Raw genomic sequence first — 25,852 nt, 5'->3', positions numbered from 1 at the left:
CTCAATCCTGTTTCTTTTCGATAGGCTCTTCCAGTTACATTTAAAATCCATAAGGTGTTTCATAAATCTCTGTTGAAGAGGTTTGTGGAGCCAGTAGTTCCTATGGTGGCGCCTCCTGACCCTGTGTTGGTTAAAGGCAATGTGGAATATGAGGTAGAGAAAATATTGGATTCTCGTTTGACTAGAGGGAGACTCCAGTACTTGGTCAAATGGAAGGGTTATGGCCAGGAGGATAATTCTTGGGTCTCTGCTTCTGACATTCATGCCGATAGATTGGTTCGTGCTTTTTACCGGGCCCATCCTGATCGGCCTGGTGGCGTGGATGAGGGCTCGGTGACCCCTCCTCAACGGGGGGTACTGTTGTGAATTCGCTTTCTGACCTACCTCTGGTTACTACTGAAGGTAGTCGAGCTGATCAAATTGACAGAGGGGTTGCAGCTTGCGAGTTCTCTTTCTGGGCTCCCTCTGGTGGTTACTGGAGGTAATGGAGCTGATCTGATAAAAAGAGGCTTGCCACCTGATAATGAGGACGACGATTGGAGATCTGGAGTTTCAGACTGGGATTTAAGACAGCCAACTCCCTCTATCCCTGCAGGTGATTTTCTTCTTGCCTCCTGAGGTCTGATGTTTCCAGCTCAGTCATTGCATTTTCAGCGAAGTGTTCATTTGCTATTCTGTTTACATTTGATCTGGTTTTGTCTATTTCAGTTTTGTGTGGTCAGCCAGCTCCAGCTGGGGCTGTGCTGAATCACCATCCATATGTTACTGCTTGTGCCAGTTTGTTTTGTCCCTTATTAGATTGACCTATTTTTGCTCTGCTTTCAGAATATACCAGAGTGCTGATATAGTGGGGGGCGAAGTTGTGCAACTTCAGTATTTTTTGCATCAGACGTGTTGGACTTTTTTGCAGGGTTTTTTGCTTGCTTGCAGACAGTGTCTTTGCTTTCCTGTCCTGTCTAGTCAGTGTGGGCCCCATTGTTTTCTCAGTCCATTTTCCTGCCTGCGTTTGTGTTTTTATCTTGTCTCACAGACAATATATGTTTGGGGGCTTGCTTCCTTTGGGGTCTGCTCTGGGGCAGACTAGATTTCCCCTTTCTTGCTTTAGGCTTAGATAGCTCTCCGGCTGTGCCGAGGCGTCTAGGATCATCGTAGGTACGCTCCACGGCTACTGCTAGTTGTGTGGATAGGACCAGGGGTCTGCAATCCGCTTAGTTACCAACCTCTCTGGATTTCTGTGGCTTGGCTTGGGCTTGCTCTCCTCCTCGGTGACCCAATCATAACACATTACATTACTGATCCTGAGTTACATCCTGTATTATACTCCAGAGCTGCTCTCACTATTCTGCTGGTGCAGTCACTGTGTACATACATTACATTACTGATCCTGAGTTACATCCTGTATTATACTCCAGAGCTGCTCTCACTATTCTGCTGGTGCAGTCACTGTGTACATACATTACATTACTGATCCTGAGTTACATCCTGTATTATACTCCAGAGCTGCGCTCACTATTCTGCTCATGCAGTCACTGTGTATACACACTACATTACTGATCCTGAGTTACATCCTGTATTATACTCCAGAGCTGCACTCAATATTCTGCCGGAGGAGTCACTGTGTGCATACATTACATTACTGATCCTGAGTTACATCCTGTATTATACTCCAGAGCTGCTCTCACTATTCTGCTGGTGCAGTCACTGTGTACATACATTACATTACTGATCCTGAGTTACATCCTGTATTATACTCCAGAGCTGCTCTCACTATTCTGCTGGTGCAGTCACTGTGTACATACATTACATTACTGATCTTGAGTTACATCCTGTATTATACCCCAGAGCTGCACTCACTATTCTGCTGGTGCAGTCACTGTGTACATACCTTACATTACTTATCCTGAGTTACATCCTGTATTATACCCCAGAGCTGCTCTCACTATTCTGCTGGTGCAGTCACTGTGCACATACATTACATTACTGATCCTGAGTTACATCCTGTATTATACTCCAGAGCTGCACTCACTATTCTGCTGGTGCAGTCACTGTGTACATACATTACATTACTTATCCTGAGTTACATCCTGTATTATACTCCAGAGCTGCTCTCACTATTCTGCTGGTGCAGTCACTGTGTACACACATTACATTACTGATCCTGAGTTACATCCTGTATTATACCCCAGAGCTGCACTCACTATTCTGCTGGTGCAGTCACTGTGTACATACCTTACATTACTTATCCTGAGTTACATCCTGTATTATACCCCAGAGCTGCTCTCACTATTCTGCTGGTGCAGTCACTGTGTACATACATTACATTACTGATCCTGAGTTACATCCTGTATTATACTCCAGAGCTGCACTCACTATTCTGCTGGTGCAGTCACTGTGTACATACATTACATTACTTATCCTGAGTTACATCCTGTATTATACTCCAGAGCTGCACTCACTATTCTGCTGGTGCAGTCACTGTGTACATACATTACATTACTTATCCTGAGTTACATCCTGTATTATACCCCAGAGCTGCTCTCACTATTCTGCTGGTGCAGTCACTGTGTACACACATTACATTACTGATCCTGAGTTACATCCTGTATTATACCCCAGAGCTGCACTCACTATTCTGCTGGTGCAGTCACTGTGTACATACATTACATTACTTATCCTGAGTTACATCCTGTATTATACTCCAGAGCTGCTCTCACTATTCTGCTGGTGCAGTCACTGTGTACATACATTACATTACTGATCTTGAGTTACATCCTGTATTATACCCCAGAGCTGCACTCACTATTCTGCTGGTGCAGTCACTGTGTACATACCTTACATTACTTATCCTGAGTTACATCCTGTATTATACCCCAGAGCTGCACTCACTATTCTGCTGGTGCAGTCACTGTGTACATACATTACATTACTTATCCTGAGTTACATCCTGTATTATACCCCAGAGCTGCACTCACTATTCTGCTGGTGCAGTCACTGTGTACATACATTATGATGGACATAATACACAGCAGAATCCTTGACATAAACTGTGCGGACACCGATGATGAGACATTCGGGTCCATACGACCAGGAGCCGAGCTGCGGATCCTCACATCAGTGCTCATCTCTGGAGGGAGCGCACTGTAGTGTAGACTCAATAATACAAATGTTGACATGAGGAGTTAATGTAACGTGATCCACTGTTGGTTGATCTTATGTCCCGTAGGTTTATGTACACCCATTTCCCTAGAAATGTGTCAGTGATATCTGGTCCTAGGGTATTAGAGGTTTGAGGTCTGGGGATCCTGCCAAAGGATAAGGACTAGGCTCAAAAGAAAGAATAAAGAACCAAGACTGCTGCCAGCATAGTCCAGTGTGTGCGGAGCAGCTCCTGTAATGACCACAATGAGCCACGCAGTGTCCTGGACTCCCACATTTCATCTAAGGTTCTCCATATCTAAAAATCAGAAGAAGAGCTTATTGTTGAAATCAGATTTTATATGTAACATATTTTAAAGAAATGTCGGTGGTCTGAAATCTTACAGTTTTCACTCTGAGCCTGATAACTGGCTGATACTTTCTGTTCTACAGTGATCACTTCTCATCATCAGTCATCTCATAATCATCAGAGACAGTATTATAAAGACTGATCACATACAGGAGCGGACATATCATTGGTGCAGCCCCAGAGGTAAAGGGGCCCAATACTACCTGGAAGGCAATCAGCAGCTCCTGTCATAGACAGAACTATTGTACTGTAAAAGGGCCCATATACTGATCATGCTCAGGGGCCCTTTAATGTCTGTATGTACCACTGCCTCCATATACAGTAGATAACCCAAAATATACCATACATAGTAAGTGATGTCACAGCTCACCTCCTCCTCCTCCTGTACAATGAATGATAACACCTCTATATACAGTGGATAACATAGAAGCCACCATTCACAATAGGTGATGTCACAGCTCACTTCCTCCCCCTCCTGTACAATGATTGATGAACACCTCTATACACAGTAAATAACACGGGATCCTCCATTCACAATAGGTGATGTCACATCTCCCCTCCTCCTCCTGTACAATGACTGATAACATCTCTATATACAGTAGCTAATACAGGATCAACCTTTCACAATAGGTGATGTCACAGCTCACCTCCTCCTCCTGTACAATGACTGATAACATCTCTATATACAGTAGATAACACATGATCCACCATTCACAATAGGTGATGTTACAGCTTACCTCCTTCCCCTCCTGTACAATGACTGATAATGTCTCTATATACAGTAAATAACACAGGATCCACCATTCACAATAGGTGATGTCACATCTCACCTCCCCCTCCTGTACAATGACTGATAACACCTCTATAGAGTAGATAATACAGGATCAACCATTCACAATAGGTGACGTCACAGCTCTCGTCCTCCTCCTGTACAATGACTGATAACACCTCTATATACAGTAGATAACACATGATCCACCATTCACAATAGGTGATGTTACAGCTCACCTCTTCCCCTCCTGTACAATGACTGATAACGTCTCTATATACTGTAGATAACAATTCACAATAGGTGATGTCACAGCTCACTTCCTGTACAATACCCAAAAACACCTCTATGTACAGTAGATAACACAGGATCCACCATTCACAATAAGTGATAACACAGCTCACCTCCCCCTCCTGTACATGACTGATAACAACTCTATATACAGTAGATAATACAGGATCACCCATTCACAATAGGTGATGTCACAGCTCACCTCCTCCTCCTGTGCAATGACTGATAACATCTCTATAGAGTAGATAACACAGAATCCACCATTCACAATAAGTGATGTCACAGCTCACCTGCTCCTCCTCCTGTACAATGACTGATATAACCTCTATATACAGTAGATAATACAGGATCAACCATTCACAATAGGTGATGTCACAGCTCACTTCCTTCTCCTCCTGTACAATGACTGATAACACCTCTATATACAGTAGATAACTCAGGATCCACCATTTACAATATTTGACATCACAGCTCACCTCCTCCTCCTGTACAGTGACTGATAACACCTTTATATACCGTAAATAACATAGGATCCACCATTCAGAATATTTGATATCACAGCTCACCTTCTCCCCTGATACTGGAGCTCAGCTCCTTTCACTTCGGAGGGAGTTCAGCTGCAATACCATGCACAACCTATGGACAGGTGTGGATCTGTTTCTAGAAGTGCCATATTTTTCTAATCTTTGTGTAACCCCTTTCCTCTATGACTATTCCACAGTGAAGTTTCAGTAGAACTCCGATATAAATACTGAAGAGTAAAAGCAAAGGTAGAAAAAAGGAGAGCACGTCTCTAAGGACTTGATCCAACAGTCATCAAATCTGGAGAGTGAGGCGGCGCACCCAGTGACATGGACCTTTTGTGAGCCCATACCATATTTCGGCTCCATGGATCCCTTCCCAAGCTTTTCCCTGGATGTGCCGCCTCACTCTTCATACTTGTTGATCTATACTAAGAGGTGATGGCGCACCCGCCTGATCCGAGCGCACCTTTATGTCTGGCCGTAGCTTTATTTAATCACATATCATTGTTTACATAGCTGTTATACTCGGTTGCTAATCTGAACATATTTGCTTTTTGCTGTCTGAGTCCAGGTTACTTATCATTCATCGGAGTCTGTTAAAGCGACTCTGCCGAATAAGCTGTCCTGTGTGTATATGAGGAATAATACTATTTCTGACCATTTTCGCTCAGTTTTTCACTCTGCAGACACTAGCTCTGATTTTCAGTTGTCTCTGAGCTAGTAGATGGAGACAAGCAGCTATGATTTCTCCCATCCCACAGCACACACAGACATGAGGGCTTCCTGCTCTCCTGTCTCTTTATATAGCTCATGGTAAGAAGCAGCAGCAGCAGCATGGAGGACATTATACAGCATAATGAGCAGTGTAGCTGTGAATTCAGTTGCCGGGTGAGATAAAACACCTCAAAGTAGAACTATGGAAGACATTATGCAATAGCACTGAACTTTGTAGATGTGAATCAAGCTATGGAGTGAGATAAAACACTAGAAAGCAGCAGCTTCAAGGACATTATATGGCAGTACTGGACTGTGTAGCTCTCAACCAAGCTATAGGGTGAGATTAATCACTTAGTAGAAAGTAGCAGCATGGAAGACACAGTGCAGCAGTACTGAGCTGTGTAGCCGTGACTCCAATCTATGAGGTGAGATAAAGCACTTAGTAGAAACTAGTAGCATGGAGGACATTAGAAAACTTAGCATTGTAGCTGTGAATACAGAGTAGAAAGCAGCAACATGGGGGACATTATAAGACCAGGACTTCACAATGTAGCTGTGAATACAAAGTAGAAAGCTGCGGCATGGGGGACATTATAAGACCAGGACTTCACAATGCAGCTGTGAATACAGAGTAGAAAGCAGCAACATGGGGGACATTATAAGACCAGTACTTCACATTGTAGCTGTGAATACAGAGTAGAAAGCTGCGGCATGGGGGACATTATAAGACCAGTACTTCACAATGTAGCTGTGAATACAAAGTAGAAAGCAGCAACATGGGGGACATTATAAGACCAGTACTTCACAATGTAGCTGTGAATACAGAGTAGAAAGCTGCGGCATGGGGGACATTATAAGACCAGTACTTCACAATGTAGCTGTCAATACAAAGTAGAAAGCAGCAACATGGGGGACATTATAAGACCAGTACTTCACATTGTAGCTGTGAATACAGAGTAGAAAGCTGCGGCATGGAGGACATTATAAGACCAGTACTTCACAATGTAGCTGTGAATACAAAGTAGAAAGCAGCAACATGGGGGACATTATAAGACCAGTACTTAACAATGTAGCTGTGAATATAGAGTAGAAAGCAGCAACATGGGGGACATTATAAGACCAGTACTTCACAATGTAGCTGTCAATACAAAGTAGAAAGCAGCAACATGGGGGACATTATAAGACCAGTAATTCACAATGTAGCTGTGAATACAGAGTAGAAAGCTGCGGCATGGGGGACATTATAAGACCAGTACTTCACAATGTAGCTGTGAATACAGAGTAGAAAGCAGCAACATGGGGGACATTCACTATAAGACCAGTACTTCACAATGTAGCTGTCAATACAAAGTAGAAAGCAGCAACATGGGGGACATTATAAGACCAGTACTTCACAATGTAGCTGTGAATACAGAGTAGAAAGCTGCGGCATGGGGGACATTATAAGACCAGTACATAGCAATGTTGCTGTTAATATAGAATAGAAAGCAGCAGCATGGGGGACATTATACGCCTAGTACTTAGCAATGTAGCTGTGAATCCAGCTCTGTGGTGAAATTCATTTTCTAGAACCTGCAGCTCAATCTGCCATTTAATTCCATTGCCATTTGTTCTATCACTGTGCTGAGTGCTCCTCTCTCCTCTTCCTCCTCCCCCTTTCCATAGACTTCAATAGGCAGCTGTATTCTGATCTCTCATTGAGCTAGAAATTTGTCATAGTAAGTGAGTTCAGGAGGCAAAGGGGAGAGGAAAAGGTGGCTCATAAGTAGAGAAAAAAGTGGCATTGCAGCTCGGTTACATTTACCTTACACCAGCCAAGGGCATGAGTCACGGTTTATGGTACAACATTGGAGGATCCATATTATTCCTCTCTCTGTAGGGAAACTGAACATTCACTTCAATGGAGAAGTAAAGCGCACTGAGCAAATTGCACCCGGATGATAGAGGCATCACAGGAGGGGGGGCTTCCATTTTCCCATAATACAGTCCCCGGGGCTGGCAGTGAAAATGACCTCAAAGCCCCCAGGGTGTCCTGTGTGGGTTCTTATAGCAAATACCTACTGTAGGTTGTGCCCATTCTTTGCATTTTACATACACAGACCGTAATTCACCGAAACATTCAGTATTCCAAGTTATTACATTAAAAGATCATTTTAATATAAAACTTCCTTTAGGGGCCAAAAAAAAAACCAACAAATAAAAAAAAAAAAAAAAAAAAAATGTATAAAAAAAAAATTCAATATTATGACAACCTAAACAATTAAGTTTACAATTAAATTTTGGGCATCTCGAATTGATGTAAAAGCCCCCCCCCCCAAAAAAAAAAAAAAAAAAAAATTTGAAATGTAATGTTTTACATTTTTCCTGTAATAAAATAAATAATATCATACGCTAATTTATTTATTTTTTTTAATTTCAATTTCTAAATTGCTCTTAATTACAGAACATTAAGAGAAGTAAAAAAAAAAATCACACAATAAACCATTAACCCCGTCATCTCCAGGGACGGAGTGAGAAAAAAGGAAAAGAAAAAAAAAAAAAAAAAGACGAAAAATAAAACGCCATGTAATTTACTCTAAAAACAAAGAAGAAAAAAGAAAAAGCAAAACCTAATAGATGACTATTTCAACAGCAAATACACTGAATTCTCTGCACCAAAGCATCATTTAGGTGACCAGTCACCCAGTGTAGAGCGAGAGTAGGAAGCATCCGGCGTCCGAAAACTGCGAAAGACACATCTCCTGACGCGTTTCAAGCCATTAACAGCTAAGTCCTTAAAGGGTTAAACTGGGCAGCTTTTATTTTATTTTTATTTTTTTTTTTTTTTAGTCTTTAAATCACAGTAATTAGTAATTTTTTTTTACAGTTAAAAAAGTAGAAGTTCTACTAACTTTTTATGTTGTTTTTTTTGTTTACATTTTACATCTTATATCAAAATAAGAATTACAAAGGGTAAAATAATAAAAATAATAAAATGCAATTAATATATATAATATATATAACATCAAAATAATATATACCGTAATAATAATAAATATAATAATAATAATTATAATAAATATATAATAATATCTTATTTCAATATTATGATAAATATTATACCATAACACTAATGCTAACAATATTAAATGTAAATATTAATATTAATAATAATTATTAATATTTATATAATAATAATAACAATAATAATATATTGTTGTTATTATTATTATTATTATTAATAATAATAATAATGTAGTATTATTATTATTATTCTATACTCCTATTATCTCCAGTTATGAAGAAAATTAAAAACCATAATATTGCATTTCAATTTTTGATTCTTTTTTTTTGTTTTATCTCAAGTGAAAATTGAAAAAAAAAAAAAAAAAAAAAAGGCTCATGTAAATGGTTTCAGGCTTTTTGCACCATATCAGTATATCATCTCATGGCCAGTTATTGCAGGTTTTTCTCATTGGCTGGTATTTCCAGGTTCTGGTGGGGTTAGGTGTTGGGATTTGCAGGAACTGTGCATCAATGTATAAAGTGCATAAGAGAGGATGACACTTTTGGGGCCAGGTTGTGGATTGTTGGAAATGTAAGTGGTGAGTTTAGGGAATTTTCTACTTTTCATGTTCATTCACTGATTCCCTCCTTTTGCCAAGGTGTGGTGGTCCTCCGCACAGGGCCTGGGCTTCTGGTGCCCCCTAATTAGTCACAGTTCTGCATTTCATTACAATGTCAGTTCCTGATTAATAAGTATTAAGATTGTGCCAGATGAGAAGGAAAAACCCCAACAAGTAGTCTCTGGAGCTTATGTGGAACCACAAGTCCCAGCATTTTATTCCAGGTTTCCTAAAACTGTTATATCTCTAAGATTATAGAAATTGTTACATAGGATCGATGTAGCAGAACTGAATAAGAGCTGAAAAGATGGATAGACAGAAAGATATACAGACAGATAGATAATAGATAATAGATGGATAGATAATAGATAGATAATAGATAGATAATAGATGGATAGCTAATAGATAGATAATAGATGGATAGATAATAGCTAGATAATGGATAGATAATGGATAGATAATAGATGGATAGATAATAGCTAGATAATGGATAGATAATGGATAGATAGATAGATAATAGATAGATAGATAATGGATAGATGATAGATAGATAGATAATAGATAGATAATGGATAGATAATAGATAGATAATGGATGGATAGATAATAGATGGATAGATAATAGCTAGATAATGGATAGATAATGGATAGATAGATAATAGATGGATAGATAATAGCTAGATAATGGATAGATAATGGATAGATAATAGATGGATAGATAATAGCTAGATAATGGATAGATAATGGATAGATAGATAGATAGATAATAGATAGATAGATAGATAATGGATAGATGATAGATAGATAGATAATAGATAGATAATGGATAGATAGATAGATAATGGATGGATAGATAATAGATGGATAGATAATAGCTAGATAATGGATAGATAATGGATAGATAGATAATAGATGGATAGATAATAGCTAGATAATGGATAGATAATGGATAGATAGATAGATAATAGATAGATAGATAGATAATGGATAGATAATAGATAGATAATAGATAGATAATGGATGGATAGATAATAGATGGATAGATAATAGATGGATAGATGATAGATAGATAATAGATAGGTAGATAGATAATAGATAGATACTAGATGGATAGATAATAGATAGATAGATAATAGATAGATAGATAATGGATAGATAATAGATAGATAATAGATAGATAATGGATGGATAGATAATAGATGGATAGATGATAGATAGATAATAGATAGGTAGATAGATAATAGATAGATACTAGATGGATAGATAATAGATAGATAGATAATAGATAGATAGATAATAGATAGTTACTAGATGAATAGATAGATAGATAAACAAAAAGCAGCACCAAGGGAAATCTATAGGGTGCAAGAAATCCTTCCGGGCATATACCAAACCTCATAATAAGATCCAAAAAAATGAAGGCAGCACTGCAATTGTAGATCTCAGATGCCGTTTAATAATAGCCCATGTGCGACGTTTCGGTCCCAAGTGTGGACCTTTCTCAAGCAATCACAAAGTGCAAGTGCATAACATTACATAGCAAAGAAAACATTTAAACAATTGATATCAATCAATGAATAGTGCAATACATGATGATAATAATTGTGGTTGTGATCTTATTATTATTATTATTATTATTATTATCATCATGTATTGCACTATTCATTGATTGATATCAATTGTTTAAATGTTTTCTTTGCTATGTAATGTTATGCACTTGCACTTTGTGATTGCTTGAGAAAGGTCCACACTTGGGACCGAAACGTCGCACATGGGCTATTATTAAACGGCATCTGAGATCTACAATTGCAGTGCTGCCTTCATTTTTTTGGGGGATCTTAGTTAGATAGCTAGATAGATAATAGATAGATGATAGAAGATGGATAGATAGATTAATAGATAAATAGATATATATATATAATAGATAATAGACCGATAGATAACACAGGTCAACGAAAAAAATTTTTTTTTCTGGTGTCCAAAATATTTTAATGAATTTGGGGTATTTTTGGGGTGCTGATTCTGAATATGTCATCAGTTTTGCCAGATTGGCTCAAGTTTTTGAGATTTTTGGTATCTTATTTATAGCACTTGTTGGTAAATGCGACGCATCATCTCATTAATTTCTTTGGATTAGTACTTGAACTGAGCAGTTCTCAATATAGTTTTGTGTTAATTAGTGTTCTAAAAGTTTGTTCATAGCTTGATTTTTGCACTAACTTTATGTTGTTGTCTGTTTTCCAGTGAAAAGCATGAACTCATCATGAAGAAGTTGTCTTAACGATCCAGACTCATTCTGTTACATTTGTGGTGAATATACACTGCCAAAACATAGAAGAAACATAACACACTTCGTAAAAAAAGTGTATTTTGCCTATTTTGGGGTTATGCTTGGGGACCAAGACAAGTTTTGGGCACCACACATAGTGTGCAAAGCATGTATCGAATTATTACGAAAATGGAGCAAAGGACAAAGAAAAAGCTTCAAATTTGGTGTTCCAATGGTGTGGAGAGAGCCAAAAAATCATCATGATGACTGTTATTTCTGTGCAGTGCAAGTGCAAGGATTCAATAAGCATAAGAAACGAAAATGGGAGTAACATGGAATCTGCAAGAAGGCCTGTCCCTCATTGTGAAGATGTGCCTGTACCTGTGTTTACCATAAATAACAGTCATCATGATGATTTTTTGGCTCTCTCCACACCATTGGAACACCAAATTTGAAGCTTTTTCTTTGTCCTTTGCTCCATTTTCGTAATAATTCGATACATGCTTTGCACACTATGTGTGGTGCCCAAAACTTGTCTTGGTCCCCAAGCATAACCCCAAAATAGGCAAAATACACTTTTTTTACGAAGTGTGTTATGTTTCTTCTATGTTTTGGCAGTGTATATTCACCACAAATGTAACAGAATGAGTCTGGATCGTTAAGACAACTTCTTCATGATGAGTTCATGCTTTTCACTGGAAAACAGACAACAACATAAAGTTAGTGCAAAAATCAAGCTATGAACAAACTTTTAGAACACTAATTAACACAAAACTATATTGAGAACTGCTCAGTTCAAGTACTAATCCAAAGAAATTAATGAGATGATGCGTCGCATTTACCAACAAGTGCTATAAATAAGATACCAAAAATCTCAAAAACTTGAGCCAATCTGGCAAAACTGATGACATATTCAGAATCAGCACCCCAAAAATACCCTAAATTCGATGAAATATCTTTGGCACCAAAAATGCTGTTGACCAGTGTAATAGATGGATAATAGATATTAGATAGATAGAGACATAGGTAGATGGATAGGTAATAGATAGATAGATAATAGATAAATAATAGATAGATGTATAGATAATAGATAGATGGATAATAGATCAATAGATAGTAAATAATAGATAATAAATAGATGATAGCACAGTACTGAGTTTGTAATATGTCACAGTTCTTTATAATACCTCGGTGTGTTATCTGGCTTTACATAGGACTGCAACTAAACAGCATATATTCTATTAACTCAGAACGTGATTATAGAGATCCCAGCTGATGACATTAGTTCCCAGTGTATCGTGCTGAGAATGATCACAATCTGTGGAGTCACACACTCAGCTCTGCTACTTCTGTGTTTGTCCATATACATATGTAGCAGCGCACATTTGGCACCATGATATCGCGATACGCTACAGCACTATCATGACGCTGCCGACACGACAACCCGGACAGCTCTGCTACATCTCTGTACTATTGATGGCTTGGAGGGAGGCAGAGGGGAGCACTTACCTGCCCGCAGGTGTGTACTGAGTGTCATCCGCAGAGAGCCCAGGCACTGGCACACCTGTCACAGGCAGTGAAATAGCAGCACACGCACAACCGTACACTAACACACAGACACCGTGTGCATTGTTAAATATTTGTGCCAGACACTGCAGCGAGGAGTTATCAGCCAATCAGGGTTTTTCCCAGAGTCACTTCCTTTTATATATCGCTTGGTCACAGCAGAATAAAATACTATCACAACCAAGCGCATTTGGCACCTGAAAGTGACACAAAACAGGTTTAACTGGTGTCTGGGGGTAAAGTGTGCAAGAAATTGGGGGAGGCGGCGAGGGTAGAGGGGGGGGGACTTTCTGCTAAACTTTTGACTAACTTTCTTATGAAAGATCCTTTTATATACGAGATTAAGAACTTCAGTTAATGTCACATGACTATTTTAAAGCTGCATTTTGGCTGTAAAAAAAAAAGTAAAAGACAAGCAGCAGAAAGTCCGCAGGCGACTGAACTGCTTCCTCTGCTTGCCGTGCACTGTATAGCGTACAGTAAAGTTCAGCTCCCTCTAGTGGTGGCTGCCGGTGGTCACAAATTTATCATTTTTGAAAAACGTAGTTCTTATATACAGGGTGGGCCATTTATATGGATACACCTGGGTGGGCCATTTATAAAGATGCAATTCAAAATGGTCGTCATGGTCACCACCCATCTTGAAAAGTTTCCTCCCTCCCAATATACTAATGTGCCACAAACAGGAAGTTGATATCACCAACCATTCCCATTTTATTTAGGTGTATCCATATAAAAGGCCCACCCTGTGTAATTACTTATGCTGTTAGCTCCCCCTAGTGGAGGATGCCAGCAGGCAGAATTGTATTATTTGTCAGATCAGAACTCAACTCCCCATACTGAACCCTTGTGGCTGCAGATGGAACAACTGTGGTGTAGTACCCCCAGGAGCCACTAGTTGGCAGCCAGACATTGCAATGACCAATAAAGTCCAGACGTGGAATCTGGTGGCCAAGGCTGGAGAGCAGTCAGGAGAAGGCTAGGAGCTGGGAGTAGAACAACAAGTCACAGCAGAACAATACTATGTAGGATACGCTTCCTCCAAGATGAACAGCATGCACCAGTAGGAAAAACACAGGGCAACCGCAGAAGAAGTGCAGGACCGGCCCCGTATGGGATGAGCAAGACAAAGCGTGATTGTGGCAAAGCGTGACAGGTTGTAGAAATCAAGTGCGTGAAGTTTTGGATCATTGCAGACCATGAATTTACTGGTTTCTCAATGGTGTAACTTTAAAAAAAACACTGACATATTTCCACCAAAAACCTGTCAGAACAGACAATAATAATAATAATAATAATAATAATAAAATAATAATAAAATTTTATTTTTATAGCGTCGACATATTCTGCAGCACTTTACATTTCAGAGGGGACTTGTACAGACAATAGACATTACAGCATAACAATAATCACATAGATCATAACAGATACCAAGAGGAATGAGGGCCCTGCTCGCAAGCTTACAGTCTATGAGGAAAGAGGTAGACACGAAAGGTGGGTGGTAACAGTTGCCCTGATTGTATGGACCAGCCATAATGTTAAGTGTGTAACAGTACAGACACAGAGGGCTAATGGATGCATAAAGCATGTGGGAACATGATGCGGGGAACCTGGTTATGGTAAGACTTTTGGCTGTGCCACACAGGGATAGATTAGGTTAATGTGTTGAGGCGATAGGCCAGTCTGAATAAATGCGTTTTCAGGACACGCTTAAAATTGTGGGGATTGGGGACTAATCGTATTGACCTGGGAAGTGCATTCCAAAGAATTGGCGCGGCACGTGTAAAGTCTTGGAGACGGGAGTGGGAGGTTCTGACTATTGAGGATGCTAACCTCAGGTCATCAGCAAAACGGAGGGCGCGGGTAGGGTGGTATACTGAAACAAGGGAGTAGAAGTAGGGTGGTGCTGAGCCATGGAGGGCTTTGTGGGTGAGGGTAATAAGTTTATACTGGATTCTGGAGTGGATGGGTAGCCAGTGTAATGACTGGCACAAGGTAGAGGTATCGGTGTAACGATTGGTGAGGAATATGATCCTGGCTGCAGCATTCAAGACAGATTGGAGAGGGGAGAGTTTGGTAAGAGGGAGACAGATTAGAAGAGAGTTACAATAGTCGAGACGAGAATGAATAAGAGAAACAGTAAGAGTTTTTGCAGAGTCAAAAGTAAGAAAAGGTCGAATTCTAGAAATGTTTTTGAGGTGCAGATGACAAGAGCGAGCCAGTGATCGAATGTGGGGGGCAAAGGAAAGCTCGGAATCAAGTATGACCCCAAGACAGCGGGCATGTTGCTGGGGAGTAATAGTGGAACCACACACAGAAATGGCAATGTCGGGTATAGGTACATTAGTAGCGGGAGGAAACACAAGGAGTTCAGTTTTTGACAGGTTCAGTTTCAGATATAGTGAGGACATGATGTTAGACACAGCGTTTAGACAATCGCCGGTGTTTTCTAGAAAGGCTGGCGTGATGTCAGGAGAAGAAGCGTATAATTGGGTGTCATCAGCATTGAGATGGTACTGGAAACCAAATCTACTGATTGTTTGACCAATAGGGGCAGTGTACAAGGAGAAGAGGAGGGGGCCTAGAACCGATCCTTGAGGGACCCCAACAGTAAGGGGAAGGTGAGAGGAGGAGCCGGCAAAAGATACAGTAAAGGAGCGGTCAGAGAGATAGGAGGAGAACCAGGAGAGAACGGTGTCCTTGAGGCCAATGGAGCGGAGCATAGTGAGGAGGAGCTGATGATCCACAGTGTCGAATGCTGCAGAGAGATCCAAGAGAATTAGCATGGAGTAATGACCATTTGATTTAGCTGTTAGCAGATCATTAGAGACTTTAGTGAGGGCAGTTTCAGTGGACTGTAAAGAGCGGAAACCGGATTGGAGAGGGTCGAGAACAGAGTTTTCTGAGAGATAGCGGATAAGACGGGAGTGGACCAGGAGCGTTCCAGGAGTTTAGAGATGAAGGGAAGATTAGAGACAGGTCTATAGTTAGTGGCACAGTTTTGGTCGAGGGATGATTTTTTAAGTAGTGGATGTATGATGGCATGCTTAAATGAGGAGGGAAAAATACCAGAAGAGAGAGAGAGGTTAAATATTTTAGTTAGGTGAGGGGTGACAGCAGGGGAAAGGGACTGGAGGAGATGTGACGGAAATGGGTCACTGGTGCAAATGGTTGGGCGAGAAGATGCAAGGAGCCTGCTTACTTCTTCTGTGACTGGTTCAAAATCAGAGAGTGAGCTAGATGCAGTGGGGGAGGGAGGACAGTGCATGGTATGAGGTGATTGGGAGATAATTTCCTGTCGAATCTGGTCAATTTTTTCTTTGAAGTAATTGGCCAGATCGTCAGCTCGGAGCTCCGTGGTTGGGGCCTGTACTCTTGGATTGAGTAGAGAATGAAAAGTGTCAAAGAGACGTTTTGGGTTATTTGACAGTGAGGTGATGAGGGTGTTGAAATAGGTTTGTTTGGAGAGGTGAAGGGCAGTGTTGTATGTTCTAAGCATAAACTTAAAATGTATGAAATCTTCGTGTAGATTGGATTTTCTCCACAGACGTTCGGCGCACCTGGAGCACCGCTGCAGGAAACGTGTTTGCAGGGTGTGCCAGGGTTGTTGCCGTCTGTGTTCTGGTGTTCTATTTATAGGGGGTGCAAATTCATCCAGGGCAATTTGAAGTGTTTCATTGTAATGCTTCAATGCAGAATCAGGACATGAGAGGGAGGAGATAGGGGCCAATGAAGACTGCAAATTCTTCATAAGTTTCTGGGTGTTAATGGCCTGTATGTTTCTATAAGTATGGACAGTGGGGGTGACCTGAGCAGCCTGGCAGTTCTTGATAGAGAATGAAAGAAGATTGTGGTCAGAGAGCGGGAGAGGGGAGTTTGCAAAATCATCCACTGCACAAAGCCGAGAGAAGACCAAATCGAGGGAGTTTCACTACTTGAGATACAGTATCAGTGAAGCTCAGATTTACATGCAAGAGAATGTAAATAGGCCACCCATGATGGCGCTGGTACACAGCTACCTAGTGCTTGTTTCCTCTTCCTTCCCCTCCATGTCTATTGGGCCCCTTCCTTGACCATTGGACCATCTCCTGAATAGGTTTCTGCTACCTAGTGCTTGTTTCCTCTTCCTTCCCCTCCATGTCTATTAGGTGCCTTCCTTGACTATTAGGCCATCTTCTTCAGATGAAGCTCCTGAATAGGTTTCTGCTACCTAGTGCTTGTTTCCTCTTCCTTCCCCTCCATGTCTATTAGGCGCCTTCCTTGACCATTGGGCCATCTTCTTCAGATGAAGCTCCTGAATAGGTTTCTGCTACCTAGTGCTTGTTTCCTCTTCTTTCCCCTCCATCTCTATTAGGCCCCTTCCTTTACTATTGGGCCATATCCTGAATAGGTTTCTGCTACCTAGTGCTTGTTTCCTCTTCCTTCCCCTCCATGTCTATTAGGCGCCTTCCTTGACTATTAGGCCATCTTCTTCAGATGAAGCTCCTGAATAGGTTTCTGCTACCTAATGCTTGTTTCCTCTTCCTTCCCCTCCATGTGTATTAGGCGTCTTCCTTGACTATTGGGCCATCTTCTTCAGATGAAGCTCCTGAATAGGTTTCTGCTGCCTGGTGCCAATGGGGATAGAACCAACCATGGCACATGTCTTATAGCATGTGCACGCACAACAGAAAAAGACGCCGCAAGCAAGGCCAACACCGAACACACTGCCTCCGACAAGGCCATCACTGGCTGCCAGGGGGAGCGTTCTCATGTCTGTGGAAGTCCAGAGAGCCCAGTGGTGTCATAGGGGCAACACTGTGGCCTCATAGGATAGTAGGAGAAAGTAATAGGAGGCGTGCAGAGCTGTTGGTGGCACACCGGCATTTGGATTGGTTCAGCTCTGTGTGGTCAGTAAAGAGAAGGTACAATGTTGTTTTAGGATTTGGGTTAGAAATTATAAAGCTCTATTGGTCCTGGGGCCATTGTGAGTTCTTCTTCAATGGAAGTCTTCACACAGAGGCAGGAAAGTCATCTGTTTGAGATGGGTTAGTGAATCCTGCATTGAGCAGGGGATGGACACGATGACCGTGGCGGTCCCATACAACTCTATCATTCTAGGATTCTATGATTGTCGTCTTCACAGTCTGGATGTTGCGCGACCTCCATGGATGTTGGGCACCAAGAGCCTGCTGAGCAAAGCATGGAGACTCATCCCGAAACACCGATAAAGCCAATTCTGCACAAGTGGTACTACTTTAAGGTTTAAGAGATACTTGACCAGACGGTCTAGGAAGAGACTCCCATGGAGGTAAGTCCCCCAACTCTCAGCCAGGACTGCCCCATGTCAGTAGACTCTTATCTGACAGGTGTCATCTGTTTCCTTGTGTAAAATCTGGCCAGGTTGCCGGTAGGAAGGTCTACAGCGCTCCCACGGCTTCTCTCTCCTGTGCGTCTCGATCTGTTTTCTATTGCAATAATGCATCAAAAATAATCCTTCCCCTTTAAGTTTTCCCGTGCCGAGTGTTAAGTTGAAATTTCGTGAAACAGCCGCACTGTTTTGTCAGCAGTGAACATTTAGGTCATCTGGAGGGATGTGCCCCGACAAGGAGGAGTGTTCTGAGAAAACCTGAGACGAATGTGTACACAATATCTGGTGTCCACTGAGACGTGCAGTATCGAAGCTAGATCGGAGATAGAAGCTGCACCCCCATATCACCTGCGAGCAATGCTGCCGCTGCCAGGATCCCATGTCACTCTATGTCATAACCTGGCACTGCAGATGTGTACCGAGGAGCCCGGCCCCGGTGCAAACACATCATTTACCGGGATAAGAATACTCTACATTTACTGGAAGCAAAACGTACCGGTATCACATCTCTGAAGGCATCAATGGACATGCCAAAGGGAAAACCAGCACGTTGGTAGGTGCTGATGAGGTTGTTCAGACAATGGAAGAAATTACTTCTTCCAGTTCTTGCACTTGAGCGCGGCCATTGACTCTCAGCATTGTCTTACTAGGTGTATGACTATACTGGGCATTAAAGGGGTAACTGAAAGCTCCTGGGACCCAATGCATAATCTGGCGTTGGTGCCAGAATGGTATTTTGGCTTCCACAATGACCAGGTCAAGGTTCGACTTCTGCCTCTGCCCCCCTGTTGAGCATGGTCCCTAGAGAAGAGCGGATTGATAGGATCTTCACTAGTTCATGCCACCGCACTTTACATCCAAGAGCCTTGGTCCATGTTACACCATCGTAATGAGGGTCGCTGGGACCCTCAGGTTGGTTGTTCTTGCTGTTGGTTGCTACGTGAGGGTTGAGTGGATGTTGGTAGGCTTGTGCAGGTACACAATGGGAGAGGTGAAACTAGGTTAACCTAAGTAGATGGGAGGGCATGTAAGAGGTATTTGGATGTTGGTGTTTGCTGTAATATATTATAGCCTACATTGGCCCTTGGTGGCAGAGTGCTGCCCCACTCAGGGATAACATAAGAATTGCAGGCATACAGATTTCAATAACTTTACTTTCAAAGAGGCAACAAGCTTGCTGGTTACAGATGTTTTCACAAGAGGCAATACCTTGGTAGGTGATTGGCAAGAACATTTAATAACATTTGTCAATTTTGCACTTGTGAAACTTTATGCAACCTGCTGGCAATCTCCTCAGCAGCTCCACCAGCACACTCTCTGTGTCCCTCCTGTGTAGTACTCTCTCTTTTGCTCTCAGTGCTTGGATCAGCCTGTCATTCTGGTCTTCTCTCTTGACAGTAATATCTTTCAATGGCTCATGTTGGACAATCCTGCACCAATCTACTCCCTGTCTTTGTAGTGGCAAATACAGGCATCAGGGCTCAGACTCCTCCGGTGTGACAATCATAGGTCAGGAAAAAAGCAATCTGTTCTACTCTGCTCTGTCTACTCTTCGCCCTTATGTCAGATGAACTCTGCATTCACAGGAATATGCTTCAAAATGCACCACCGTGATGACAATCCTCACCCTTTTTTAATAATGGAGATACTCTCATGCCTTTCGGCTGGGGTCCCTCACCTGGTTCAGACTATGATACATCAGTACAAGCTGGAACTTCCTGCATTCCTCTTCTGTGACTCTTACTATAGCCTTGCAGTAATCTATCAGATATATAGCGAGTGCTACTCACCCCCACTTCTATCTAGCTATAATACAGACATGCTTTGCTAGGCTGCACAGTTTTTCTTCCACAAAGCTCTCTGTCGGCGTGTGTCTGACCTCAAATGGTGGAAATACAGGTCCTTGTATGAACTCTCGCTGCCAGGGGCCAGGATGAGCATTGCAACCTAGCCCTAGTGCATGATTAACTTTTAGAATGGCACATAGAAGGAGAAAACCCTACCTCTTACTGAGCAGTACTTCAGACCTTTATACCGCTCAGTGGTATCCTGTCAGCACAATTGACCCAGGGCATTCACTCACATCACTCATGGGGCTTTTCTGAATTTTTTGCCCATCAGTCTCGATTTCCGGATTTCAGTTGTCAGTTGTGATTGCTTCAGATATAAATGGGACTGTACCAGAATATTTTGCACACATGATTGGCCACCCAATGGTTTGCACACAGCACCTGACGATATTTTTCATATACAATATTCACAGTTCATCATTATCAAAAGGGGATATCTGCCATAGACAGACCAAGGTGAGGTGTGTCTGTAGGGTATCCAACACTTAAGACCCCCATTTGTGAAGAGTGTTTTTTTGCTCTGGAGGACAAAATCTGTCCAGGTAATTCATGGACAGCCTCAATGAGAAGCGATGTAATGCCTACCTGTCACGGGTTTACCGCGACAGAGAGAAGCCAGAAGACCACAGCGTCTGATTTCTCCTACTCCTGCACTGATTAGAAGCACTTCACCTTCTTATTAAATAGTGTAAATTTTGTTTGGTGGTACAGGGGTTAATCTGCTCTGTTGAGAGCTCCTGGAGCATTTAGGCTCTCAGCTGTGCACTGTTAGCCACTCCCATCTCCTATATAACCTGGGCCCTGGCTGGCACTCATCATCAGATATAGCTTATGCTGCATGGCTGGAGGTTGTTGTTGGTTATTATTGGAGAAGGTGTTTGGTGGATTCATCTGTGACTGTTGATATGTTTTTAGTGTGTGATAATTCCTTTTCTTCTCCTACTTTGGTTTAACCCCATCCTCTACTCTCCGATGCATTCCTCTATTATATGTGTGTGTATATTTGTATGTTTGGTATTTTTCAGTACCCCTGTTCGTATTAGCTTGTTAGTCTGGTTGGTGTAATGAAGGGATCAAAATATAGATAACTTATCAATTTGCCTTGTTCAGGGGCACAGAGACTCCTGGACAGGGCAGATTGAAACCCTTCCTCTAGCTCATTGACCCATTGAGGCCCTCCTGAATATGCAAGGCCCCTCGATGAACTCCCAAGTAAAGGAAAACGGGAGAGATGCGCGTCGGGACTAGGTATGAGTCTACCTATACAGCTGGGACAACCAGTGACAGCTATCTTAGGTATCACACATTGGTAGCCAGGTGTGCTCATTGATGACAATACAGACACTTGATCCAATTTATGGGTCTAAGTGCATCGGTTCTTTGTTTCTGTGTGTTATATGTGTATAGGGATTTACAGGGATTGAAGGGACAGCCATCGTTTAGCGAGGGCGCCACATCGCAAAATTAGGGTGCCAACCTCCGCTGTCAGGTAGGACATTAGATCCTAAGGCCTACTCGGGGGAGGTGTAGGTAAAATTATATCATCTCCCATAGACCGCTGCCCTGATTCCCTCGTTACTATCCTCCCCTGGGTGTCTTTTTATATGTACATTGTTTTTATTATCATTATTAATAAAGATATAGACATACTGATAGGGAATTTAAATTGTGAGTCCCATCGGGGCGATGATAATGTGTGCAAACTGCGGAATATGTTAGCGCTATAGAAAAATAAAGATTATTATTATTATTATAAAAAAAAAAGTTATGTTTTTTTCTCTATGTTTCTGGTAGGCGGATTTATGGTAATCTATCTTAATGACATTAATTTATTCACCTAACCTTGAGTCACATCAGGTACATGTCAGGCAGGTCTTACAGATACTCAGAGACACTAAATTATTTGTCACCCCAGAGAAATGTATGTTCTCGGTCGCGGAGATCCCTTTTGTAGGATATGTTTTATCGTCGACTGGTTTTCGCATGGATCTGACGAAAGTCCGGGCGGTACTGGATTGGGATCATCCTGAGGATTTGAAGGTGTTACAAAGGTTTTTGGGCTTCGCCAACTACCACCGCAAGTTCATCAAAAACTTTTCAGTAGTGGGCAAACCTCTAACGGATATGACCAGGAAAGGGACAGACTTTTCCAAGTGGTCCAGTCCCACCAGGGAGGCATTTGATACCTTGAAGGAGTATTTCGCGTCTGTGCCGATTCTCATCGCGGGTTTTGTCCTCAGTTCAGCTCATTTAATAGGAATCGATCTTCTGGAATACCTAAAGAAGAACGATTTTCATCAATTACGTCTGTGTGCCAAGTGGTTCTTGATAATTTGAGGAAGATGGGGTCCAAATATAAGAGTGTGGCTGATCAGGGACATTTGGTGGGTTCGGACCTGTGTGTTGGTGACTTGGTGTTGGTTGTCCCTAAGGAATATTAAGTTGAAGGTTCCTTCTTGTAAACTGGGTCCCAGGTTTATCGGTCCTAACAAGATTTTGACCGTCGTCAGTCCCATAGCATTCCGCCTTGCCTTGCCTTGCCGCCCACTTTTAGGATCCATAATGTGTTTCATCGATCTTTACTAAAAAAAAATATGTTACGTCCTCTGTACCATCACCGCTACCGCCATCTCCAGTCATTGTGGATGGAGATTTGGAATTTCAGCTAGGAAAGATCGTTTAGTCTCGCTTAGTTCATCAGTTGCTTCAATATCTGGTACACTGGAAGGTATGCATTTCTGAAGAGAGGATGTGGGTACCAGCATCTGATGTCCTTGCAGCCAGGCTGATTCGGTCTTTTCACGTGGCACACGCCGATCAACCGGTTCTGAGGTTCCGGAGGTCCCTCATAGAAGGGGGTACCATCACGGGTTTACGCGACAAAGAGGAGCCAGAAGATCGCAACGTCTGATTTCTCCTTCAGCACTGATTTAAAACACTTCACCTTAATATTAAATGGTGTAAATTTCTTTTAGCAGTGCAGGAGTTAATCTGCTCTGTTGAGCGCTCCTGGAAGCTTTCCTGCATTAAGGCTCTCAGCTGTGCACTGTTAGCCACTCCTATCTCTTATATAATCTGGGTTCGGGCTAACACTCATTATCAGAGTAGCTTATGCTGCATGGCTGGAGGTTGTTGGTGGTTGTTGGAGAAGGCGTTTGGTGGCTTTGTCTGGGACTGTTGCCTGGTTTTGGGTGTGTGATAATTACCTTTCTTCTCCTACTTTGGTTTAACCTCATTCTCCAATCCCCGGTGCATGCCTCTGTTATATGTGTGGGTATATTTGTATGTTTGGTATTTTCCGTTTCCCATGTTCGTATTACCTTGTTAGTCTGATTAGTGTACGGTACACTACTACTCCCCTCTTCCCTGGGTGCAGGAAGGGCAGAGCCTGAGGGTGGATTCAGGAGCTAAGGCAATATATGCGGCCCCGGCGTCTTCACCATCAGAAGTAATCCGGAGAACAGGGCAAGCTAGGGCGCCCCAAGAGTTAGGGACAGGGAAGGAGTCCCTGGTCCCGGGACACTTGATAACTGAGTCGTGACATTACCTTCCCCTGCGGGGGCGCTGTAATCATATTTACAGCTGATTATATAACTATTGAAAGTCCTAACCATGTTAAAGGGACCATCTAACTTAAAGGGATTTTGTTAAAATAAATGGATATATTAATAATATTACCTTGATTGATAGATATTAGTTGTTTTTCAATGTAAATGCTACAGCTTAAGGAAGAATAACAAGAGACAATAGTATCAATCTAGGTCAATGAGACAAACATAAGAGTGTGAATCACGCAAAGGTCGCGAGTACATGTAAATTATCAGCGTGATACCTGGATGTGTCCTCATTACCTTTTCCTTATGGCTTTAGATGGCCCACCTATGTAGAAGTTTTTTTTTCTTGCTTAAATACATACATTTCTGGCTAACAATAATTTTTGTAATTGGATTTCGTTAAAAGTTTTGCACCGTTTACCCTCTATAGGATCCGTATTGCACTGTCTATTGCTGCCTGCAGAATGAGTTAACTGAGAATCCATCAGTGAGCTCATTCTGACAGTCCACTGGGACTGTTTCTAACTTTATCTGTCCTTTTCTGCGCTCCGCTCAGATGATTTATGTGTAAAATTGATTTCAATGGGCACCGCTTAGTTTTCCTTCTAGAGGCGCTGCTGGGAAAGTGAACATATGCTGCAGGATCCCTCACAGATTACAACTGATCAGTGGAGGTCCGAGCATTAATGTTTAGAGTTAGACCACAAGGCACAGAAATATTTGTGCAACTTGCTGTCGCACGACCATTTTAGAGTGATGATTCTGCTGTAAAATAAAGGCATATTGCAAAAAAAAGTCGGAGCTTAATAAGATTTCTATTTACGTCTATGGCAAATGACTCGTGTGTGAACAGCGACTGAATGGCACATTTGGAAACATGTTGCAATCACAGTAGGTCGCAGGTGGCAATGCAACACGATAGGAAATCATTAGTGGCGATCTCATGATGCCGTACATGTCGCCTACCGAAAAGCGAATTTCCATAATGCACCATTTAATAACCGTGGCGCAAATCACCTGAGAACCTCCATTAATTACACTGGTGTAATACGGAATTTTAGGAAAATTTGGGCTTTAAAGGTGTGTAAAACAAAGTATGAAAGTTCTGTTGTTTACAAATAGTGAATGCTGCTGATTATTGCGCAGTTTTCCTTGGAATATTTTGTAGAAAATTATACAGGAGAGATTTTATTAAAAAACATCCGGTTCTGTTATTTACTTCCTTCTCTTATTTAAGTCCTGTCAAATAAACCCGACAGCACGAAACTTCCGCAACGACGACGACACTGAGCAGAAAATTAGGAGCAAAATGCAGAAGTGTTAGCAGATTATAGAAACTGCTGATTTAAAGGGAACCGGCCATCAGATCCCTGCTCCCCAATCCACCGCAGCAGGAATCCGTCCCCTCGTCCCCAGTGTATAACAACTGCCTCCCCGCCCCTGGTATATAACATCCTGCCCCTCGCCCCCCGTGTATAACATCCGTCTCCTCTGCCCCCAGTGTATAACATCCGTCTCCCCTGCCCCCAGTGTATAACATCCAGCCCCTCGCCCCCAGTGTATAACATCCATCTCCCCCGCCCCTGGTGTATAACATCCGTCTCCCCTGCCCCCAGTATATAACATCCAGCCCCTCGCCCCCAGTGTATAACATCCATCTCCCCCACCCCTGGTATATAACATCCATTCCCTCATCTCTGGTATATAACATCCGTCCCCTCGTCCCCAGTGTATAACAACTGCCCCCTACCCCTGGTAAATAACATCCGGCCCCTCGCCCCCAGTGTATAACATCCGTCTCCCCTGCCCCCCGTATATAACATCCGGCCCCTCGCCCCCAGTGTATAACATCC

The 25,852-nt window shown here is 42.0% G+C and overlaps 1 protein-coding gene across 3 annotated transcripts in view; it reads right to left on the bottom strand.

The window, feature by feature from the left end:
• The window catches only part of EHF (ETS homologous factor), a 49,382-nt gene extending 36,030 nt beyond the window's left edge, over positions 1 to 13,352 (bottom strand). The window contains exon 1 of one of the 3 annotated variants that reach the window (XM_073541802.1): positions 13,189 to 13,352. The gene's annotated coding sequence lies outside the window, so the exon portion shown is untranslated. Of the gene's footprint in view, positions 1 to 7,610; positions 7,702 to 13,188 lie in introns of those variants that run through there. The other 2 variants (XM_073541800.1, XM_073541801.1) reach the window with 2 other exon arrangements.
• Positions 13,353 to 25,852: the final 12,500 nt, after the last annotated feature.

This window comes from Dendrobates tinctorius, unplaced genomic scaffold, assembly GCF_039654945.1.
Source record: "Dendrobates tinctorius isolate UK_male_01 unplaced genomic scaffold, ASM3965494v1 ptg000124l, whole genome shotgun sequence".
NCBI lineage: Eukaryota > Metazoa > Chordata > Amphibia > Anura > Dendrobatidae > Dendrobates > Dendrobates tinctorius.
Note: the sequence above shows the minus strand (reverse complement) of the source record. Positions and strands in the feature narration are given on the sequence as shown.